This window comes from Mauremys mutica, unplaced genomic scaffold (genome assembly GCF_020497125.1).
Source record: "Mauremys mutica isolate MM-2020 ecotype Southern unplaced genomic scaffold, ASM2049712v1 Super-Scaffold_100036, whole genome shotgun sequence".
NCBI classification, from domain to species: Eukaryota; Metazoa; Chordata; order Testudines; family Geoemydidae; genus Mauremys; species Mauremys mutica.
Genome location: NW_025423256.1, coordinates 1,619,958 through 1,628,950, shown reverse-complemented (window position 1 = coordinate 1,628,950; position 8,993 = coordinate 1,619,958).

Sequence of the window (8,993 nt, the reverse complement as noted above, 5' to 3'; positions counted from 1 at the left end):
CGACTCAAGCAATGCTTGTACTAGTGAGGGAGCAAACGGACACGCTCCGGCGACTTGTGTATGTTCTGCAGGACCGCTGCAGGACAGAGCCCCCGGCAGTATCTCTGCAACCGCCCTCCCCCGCCACAAAGTCACATACCCCCCTCACCCTAAATAACCAGGAGGATGCCCGCCCTGGGCCGTGAATACTGTCACTGCACCCCAGCAGAGTGCTCAAGTAACCATAAGCTCTCATACCCTACGTTTGCATAAATCCTTCCCTTCCGGACTCAAACAAGTCCCAATCCCAGTCCCATCCCATAACTGTGTACTTAAGTAATAAAAATACTTTGCTGTTAAGTACTGTTTCCGTCATGTTTTTTCACTGAAGACTGTGTTTGAATGGGGTGCGTGGGGAAGTGCGTTGCTAATTGCATAGGACAGGCACCTTTCCCAGGGTACTGACACGGGGGCTGGATCAGCAGCGGGTCACACACACAGTGCAGTCAGTAGGCACCGTGGTCGGTATTGGAGGTGGTTTCCAGGTTCTGTGTGGGCGGTGGGGATGTGACTTTTTAGCGGGGGAGGGCGGTTACAGATCTTATACAGCGGTCCTTGTCCTGGACCGCTGAGTCACGCAGCAGAGGAATCTGTATCCGTCCTCCTCCGCCACAAGGCCACATAGCCCCCCGCACACAGAATCCCAAAAAGGAGGGATGGCAGGCTCCGTTGAAACAAGCAGTCCGGCACTGCGGACCACTGTAGGAGCAGGAGCCTGTCATTCCTTGAGTTTAGAGGCGGTCTTTACATCAGCGCACACCCTACCCACCACAGTCTGCATTCCAGTTTCAACCCTTTAACGAAAAGTCATGAATAAAGAAACCTCTCCTCAGTAACAGTGTGACATGTATTTTATTTTTACACGTGTCTTGGAAGTGGGGGAAACGGGGAGAACGGGGTATTTAACCGAAGAGGAGAGTCAACAGTCAGTGGGTAAAGAAACAGGGGCAGGTTCAGCTTCTCTGTAAAGAAACTGAACAGTCACAGGTCACGCTGCTCGCTGGTATTTGAAGAGTTCCTTGTCGCTGTCCCAGGCGCCTGTATAGGTCTTCATGAGCAAGTGCATTAGCGGGCAGGCTGGGTCACCGAGGATCACTATAGGCATCTGCACATCCACAACAGTTATTTCGTGGTCCGGGAAGAAACTACCTTCCAGCAGGCGTCTGAGCAGCCCACAGTTCCTGAGAACACACGCATCAGGAACCTTGCCCGGCCATCCGACGTTCATGTTGGTAAAACGTCCCCTATGGTCCCCCAGTGCTTGCAGAACCACTGAAAAGTAGCCCAATTTCTCAGCAGCTGAATGTGGAAGAGGTGGACGATAAAGTGCGAGGAGGAGAAAACGGCGAGGATCGCAGCGGGCTCCATGCTTGCAGTGCTGTGGCGTCCACGCTGTCACTGACCAGAAAAGTGCACGAACAGATTGCCCGCAGGCGCTTTCAGGGAGGGAGGGAGTGAGGGCGTGATTGACGGTTCAATGACGACAATTACCCAAAACCACCCTCGACACATTTTTTCCCCCAGCAGGCATTGGGGGCTCTACCCAGCATTCCAATGGGCAGTGGGGACTGCGGGAACTGTGGGATAGCTTCCCACAGTGCACCGCTTCCAAAGTCGACGCTGGCCCCGTGAATGTGGACTCAGAAATTCGAATTAGTGTATTTAGTATGGATACACAAATTCGACTTCATAAGGTCGAATCCACAAATTCGAACTAAGTTGATTTGAAATAGTCTTGTAGTGTAGACAAGGCCTAAGCCAATGGGAGAGATTTCTCCCATAGGACTTGATTAGTCCAGCCCCCGCAAGCGGCGGTGGCTATGTTGGCAGGAGAAGCTCTCCCGCTCATGTAGCACTATCTACACAGGGGGTTAGGGCTGTGTAACTATGTTGCTCAGTTGTGTGGATTTTTCACACCCCTAAGCAATATAGTTATACCAATAAATGTCTTTAGTGTAGACCAGAGAGGTTTCTCTTGTGTTTTATGCATCTACATTACTTCTCTGCCTCCTCCTACTTTGAAAGATTAAAAAGTGTGAAAAGAGAGGTATTTTTCTCCAAGATGCAAACATTCCGACATAGAAGGACCCCCTCTACCAACACATATGGCTGAAGATCCTGAGATATATGAACTCTCAGAAGTGGTTGGGACCTACGTTGGGACAAACCACAACTTGAGCCAAGGTTCAGTTGTTGGCAATGGGGATTAAAAGAAAACTAACATATAGGACAAGAATTTGTGATCTTTGAATATGTTATTGTTACCAATTAAAATGAAATTATAGGTGAAGTTATTGGTTAAAGAGTAAGAGACTGTGTGATAATCTGAATTATTTTGGAAAACTGAAAGTTGTCTTGTTTTTGTGTTTTGTTAGTCGTACAGGAAATGATGGCTAATCTTGAAAAGTTAATTAGATTTAATTTACCCTAGTTCCTCAACTGTTACTACAGCTCTAGTACCCATCAATCCAAAGACTGAGAGAAATGGAGAGTTCCAATCTTTGTCCTTTTAGTATCTTATTGTTCCTCTCTCTGTTTTTTTGTGCTGGCCTTTCTATTCTATCACTTTCTGCCTTTGTTTAGTGGTAACAGTGGGTTTCCATCACTCATGTTTGTTTGTTTAAATCTCTATCCATTGTGAAATAAATTTTTTGCTTGTTCGATAACTGTACTCAGGTGCTGTGTGAGATACAGTAGCAATGGTCCACAATAAAACTAGTAATCTGGGATACTTGGGGAAGACAGGATCTGGGATTTCACCGAGTATCTGGTGATCCAGGCTGGACTTCAGAGGGGGACACATTGAAGGAATTCAGGGGTTAAGGTGGCTGCTGTAGCTCAGAGGAGGGTCCTTGAGTTCCAGCAGGCTGGTGAGTTTGGTCACTAACATCCAGCTGCCAAATGCAAAACTCCCTCTTCCTTGTGGCAGGTGGCAACAAGGAGACTCACAGCCCTCAGCACCCTGAGAAGGGTCACAATGTGTCTCTATGTTGATCCACCTGTCAAATTCACACAGGGAAAGCTCCCGATAGCACAAAACTCTGCCCTATGAAATCATGGAACATGTGCTCTTTGCTCTGTGAAAGCATGTAAAGAATCCAAGCGCTGCAGGACAGGGTTTGGGTCCAGAGCGACCTAGACAAATTGGAGGATTGGGCCAAAAGAAATCTGAGGAGGTTCAACAAGGAGAAGTGCAGAGTCCTGCACTTAGGACGGAAGAATCCTATGCACTGCCACAGACTGAGGACTGAGTGAGTGGGGATTTGATAGCAGCCTTCAACTACCTGAAAGAACAGCAGTGTGGGCTTTCTCCTGGCCACTTTTGCTGGGCTGGGCAGGCGTCCTGGAGGCCTTTCTAGAAGAGAATTGGGAACTGAGTTAGAAAAACCAATGTGAAAACCAGAACCTCAGGTTTAGACTCATTTATTTATAATATTAAATCTTCAATTCTAGTGTCACAGTCAATACAATTGCTTCAGCCTGATAGTTGCCCAAAGGGAAACTTAACGTCTCTCCAAGGGGAGTGGAGAGAAAACACTTTTCAGAGTCCAAGAGAGACAAGGCGGGTGAGGGTAAGAGCTTCCAGAGGACCAACTTCTGTTGGTGAAAGAGACAAGCTGTGGAGCTAACCCAGCACCCTTCTTCAGTTCTGTGTAGCCTGGAAGGTCATCTCTTCCATAACCAGCGGTTAGAACATAAGAACAGCCACACTGAGTCAGACCAGTTCATCTAGCCCACTCTCCCGAAAGTGGCCAATGCCAAGGCGCCCCAGAGGACCCCTTGTTGCCTGATTTGGGGAGGGTTAGTAGGGACAGTGGAATTTATCCACTTAATTTAGTTTTATTTAATAATTAATTTTCTAATTAATTAGTAATGTTAGTAATAATTAATAGATATTAATAATATGGGTATGGCTCGCCAATATGTGTGATCAGAAGATAAAAGTTCGTCTTGAATCAGGCTTCACAGAATTTAACACAAGGAGATTGGGGTATAACAGGAATTTACACTGAGACAAAGTTTAGTCAAACAAGACCTTTTATTTAAAATCAATGAAACAAGAAGTAAATGTAAAATGTTAAAAGCAGTATGAGATTACAAAGTTACAAAATATCACAGTTCTTTAAGAGATATGATATGATATCTAATGCACTTTGCAGCAAATAGTACTAGAGTGAATTTCACACCTCTGCTAGAGGAAGTATAGTTATAAAGAAACTGGTTATGAGTTAAACCCTTCTTAGCATAGATGCCTTAGAGGTGAAGTAGAAATTAAGAATTATTTCATACTTACAGCTGTGAAAGGATAGAACACTACGACTTATCATTAGTTGACAGCTTTCGTAGGTGTAGGCAGGGTGAGGCGATGGAGAATAGAAGGATGGGTGTATCGCCTACCCTAATGGTGGATTATCACACCTTTTATAGGGAGAAATCCTTCCTATGCCCAAATTTGTCTTTCCCCCATGGAAAGGTGAGGGTACCTGTTTTCATTGGCTGACCTTTTGTGTGCGTGCTAATGACAACTATCTACGTATCTTGTGGTAGACTTGTTGTATTTTGTGGGCAAAAATACCCTACTTTTGCACCCAACTAGGTGAAAGGTTAGCAGATATTCAGAAAGTCCCTAGACAATTTGCGTAGGTTTGTTTCCTATTATCACTTTTCTGAGTAAGGGTCTTAAAGGTTGCTTTCAGCATCACAGAGGAAATAGGCCAGGATGTCTGGTTTAGAAGCTTCTAGGTATCTTGCGTTTACAGCTATTGCAAATTCTATTAATCTATGCAGCCTACACACTTTTATCAAAAAGACATTTTATACAGACCAACAGATTAATCCTCAGGGCTACACGCCCCCCTTTGACGGGGTGGTTTACATAAAGAAACCCCGTCACCTAGGACTTAACATCTGTGGGGCCCTTTTTAGTTTCATACCTGGGCAAATTTTGGTAGGTATCAGGAATGGGCACCATGTATATATATTCATCTTTATCCCCAGATGGTGCTCGTCTGTGCATTTGTTTAGGTGATTGTTTGGGTGTCTGTCTAGGTCTCTGCCTAGTTTTTGGCTTGGGTTTGTTGCGTTTATACAGCATATAACCTAATATAAGGAAATTAATCCCAATCCCAATTCCTTGGATAATTATCCATACTTCTAATCCGAATTTTTCTTTAGAAGTTGTTGCAGACTCATTCTCTTCATTCATTAATTGGGTAATAACTTGTTGGGCTTCATCCATATTGTTAGTAATTTGAATGAGGTGAGTCTCTTTACGAGTCATTAAGGATTTCAGTTGCAACCCTAATGGTGGAATATAAGCTAGAAAAGTAGGTGTGCTTTGAATAGTTAAATTCTGGTAATCAGGGTTAGACTGAATAATGGTAATGTTCTCAAAAATAGGAATAGGGGAAATAACTTGATTTCCTATTACCGTGGGTTGCTTTGGGGTAAAACAGAAATTTGGCTCTGTGACAGGACACTCCAAGGGACCATACTGGTACCTCTTTTGGTTGGTAACCACGCAAAATTGGTTCCTTCCAGCATAGGTCACCCTCTCCATCGGAGTCTTCCATGTGGTCAGCCTCACCAGGCATGACGATGATGAATTCTGTGCTTTCTCTCCCTGTAGTCCACACAAAACAGTGTCTGTTTCAAACACATTACACCTACAGATATACTGGGGTCCTTTTCCAGAACAACAGGCCATCTGTGGTACCTTCCAAGTCTGAGTTGGAGTGTGATAGACTACCAGGGGAGGTGCATTAACGCGTTCCCTGTAGATGTCATCTTCAAGGTGACCTATAGAATGGATAGCAGCCAATTGCCTGTACACATCTCTGTCTGGGTCAAACACTGGTAACGAGACCGTGAATGAAACATACAAAGACCGTGCCATTATACAATCTTTTGTAAGAGAACAACTGTCTCGGTTGGGGTGAGGTGTCACAGATCCTATCTCTCTCATAGCACCCACTGACAAATGCTGGCATGCATCCAAACAAGTGGATCTTTCCTTTTCCAGCTTCTGAAAACATTTAGGACAATACCAACTCATTAGTTGTTCATCCTTAATTAAGTCAGGGACTTCTCCTAGTTTCAAGGATCGTAATGCATCAGTAATCGTGCTGACAACATATTCTCCATATGCAGAACATATAATTTCTTTCCCCAAATGCTGATCTCTTTTCTGATCATTGTTTAAAGCAATTAACTGGTTAATTTTCTGTTGAGTTTCATTAAACAATTGGGTTATATCATGCATATTATAAACAGTAAATCGTTCTTCCTGTGCCAATCCCTTTATTCCCTGTAACATTGGATTGACTACTCGGTTAGCTTCCTCTTTTAACACATAATCTATATGCTTGCGGATTTTTCCAATATCTGCTTGGTTCCAAATTGACATTCCTGCACCAAATAGTCCAGTTAGGGATCCTAAACCTCCAAGGAGATTTAGGCTACGTTTTCTCCTAAGAGTTGGTGACTTAGGGACTTTATCATCCTTCAACAGAACAATATCCCGTACTCGTTGCTGATAGGCTACAATCCTATCCACAAGTCGTACTGAGAAGAAAGAAGCTACTTTGGTATGCTGACAATAGCTAAAGTCTCCCAAGTACCAATTAGACAAATTTAGCACTACAGGAATATGCATAAATTGAACTTGATTAATTATTTTCCCCATCATGGGTGTTGTGGTAAGACCACTAACAGGTCCTGGGTTTAACACTGGACAATTTACATCATTTATTCTTGACTGATCAACATCATAGTCAATAACTGGGTCCTGAACTCTAAGTTCAAATGTCATATTCTGGACATATTTTTTGTTTCCTGTTTTGGTTTGAAAGGTAGCTATAATGAGCACCTCATATCGCCCTTGGTCCTCATATTCAAGCTTATACAAGGTTAAACTTCCCCCTGTTATCAAATTATTACAGCTAGCCTTATTTTTCCAAGTTCCATAAGCTATACCATGTTTTAGGGAAGTTGAATTTATAAACGTCTTGCAACCACCACCCTTTGAATCCTCATCCAAGGGCCACATCTTTTTCCAACCACTAGAGGGTAGTGTAGTTACTTCTACCAATTGATATTCAAAAGTAACATCTTCCCCCCGAATTCCCTTAACCTGTTGAATCGGGTTGTTGACCAGTTCTGGATTAAGGATAATAGTCCGTTCCTTCTTTGTTGGTATGTTCTGTTGCTTGGGCTCAGACAACTGAGTACGATCCGGTCGTCTGGTTTCCTGGGGTTGCAATAGTTCGGTTTCAGACTTAAGATTTTGGCATAGTCCTACCCTTAGAGCAACAATAAGGGTGTAATAAGTCAAAAATGTCAATGTCAATTTCATGGTTGCAAACTGCTGGGCTCCAATTGTTGCGATTTCGTCTGATCACTTAAGTCCTGAGGAGGAAGTTGCTTCTGCGACCTGGACGATTGATATAGCTTTAACTGGTTAGCATGATAAATCTTGTCTCTATTATGCTTTCCTCCTGTTACTCTGATCTTATATACTGCTGAACTGAGTTTATCAATGATTTGGAAAGGTCCAATCCATCGATTACACAACCCATGTTCTGGTGACTTATATGACAATAACATTACTTGGTCTCCTACCTCCCAAGTATTCTCTCTCTGGTTTTTGTCAAAGTAAGCCTTTGCCTTACGTCTGGATTTTCCCAATTTAGCAGCTACCTGCAAGTGAATGTGATTTAAATGTTTTTGCAGATTTTGCAGGTAGGTATCCATTTTTATTCCCTCTAATTGAGTGCCACTAGCTTGCCAAATTAAATGTTCTGGTAATCTCATTGTTCGGCCTGTCATCACTTCAAAAGGTGTTTTATCAGTAGATGCAGCCGGTGTCGCCCTTAATGCCATTAAAATTAAAGGCATGAGGGTGTCCCAGTTACGTCCATTGGCATCAACCAGTTTCCTCAACATCACTTTTATAGTCCGATTGGTTCGTTCCACCATCCCAGATGACTGTGGTCTATATGGGATGTGTAGTCTCTGCGGGACTCCCATCAATTTAAGACAATCCCTAAAGAACTGTCCTGTAAAATGTGATCCCTGGTCTGATTCTACCTTTGCAGGGATCCCCCAGCGAGAGAAGACTTGTTCTACCAAGACCTTGGCAGTGGCTTTTGCAGTATTGGCCTTAAGAGGAAATGCCTTTATCCACTTTGAGAAAAGATCGATAATCACCAATAAATATTGGTTACCTCTTTGGGTCCTTGGCAAAGGACCTACAAAGTCAATCTGCAAAGCCATCCACGGACCTTCATACACCTGGGATCTTAGTGGCGCATTTCTTTTGGATGGAGTAGGATTAGCTTGGGCACATGCCAGACAATTTTCACAATATTGTTGCACATCCATCCTAAGAAGTGGCCACCACCCTACAGATGCAAGACACTGGACAGTTTTGTCCACTCCCTGATGTCCTCCTGTAGGAGTGTCATGGACCATGTACATCATTTCCCTCCGTAGGTGAGCTGGAACTACCCACACAGGGAAAGGACCTCCTGTATACATGAGAACTCCATCTACGACTTGTAACTGCTGTTCATGTCGTTTGTACAAAGGGTCTATTGTTAGTGATCCCTCTTTGTCTAATTTGGAATGCTCTAGAATTACTTTTATTATGTCCTTATCTAATTTTTGCATGTCTTTTAAATCTGGTATATTGGGTTGTACCAATTTAGTTGCAGCTATAGGACATTTAGGATTAGGGGTAATAACAGAATACTCCTGATCCTTACCTTCCCAAAATTCTCCTGATCGGGCTCCTTCATGGGCCAATTTATCAGCTTTCTCATTTTCCATAGCATGGGGTCTAATTTCCAGTGAGCTTTTACTTTTTTAATTTTGATTGGCCGCTCTGAAACAGTAACTATTACTGTTAACCAATGGATATATCTCATCAGTGATGCATACCTAATAGGTGTGCC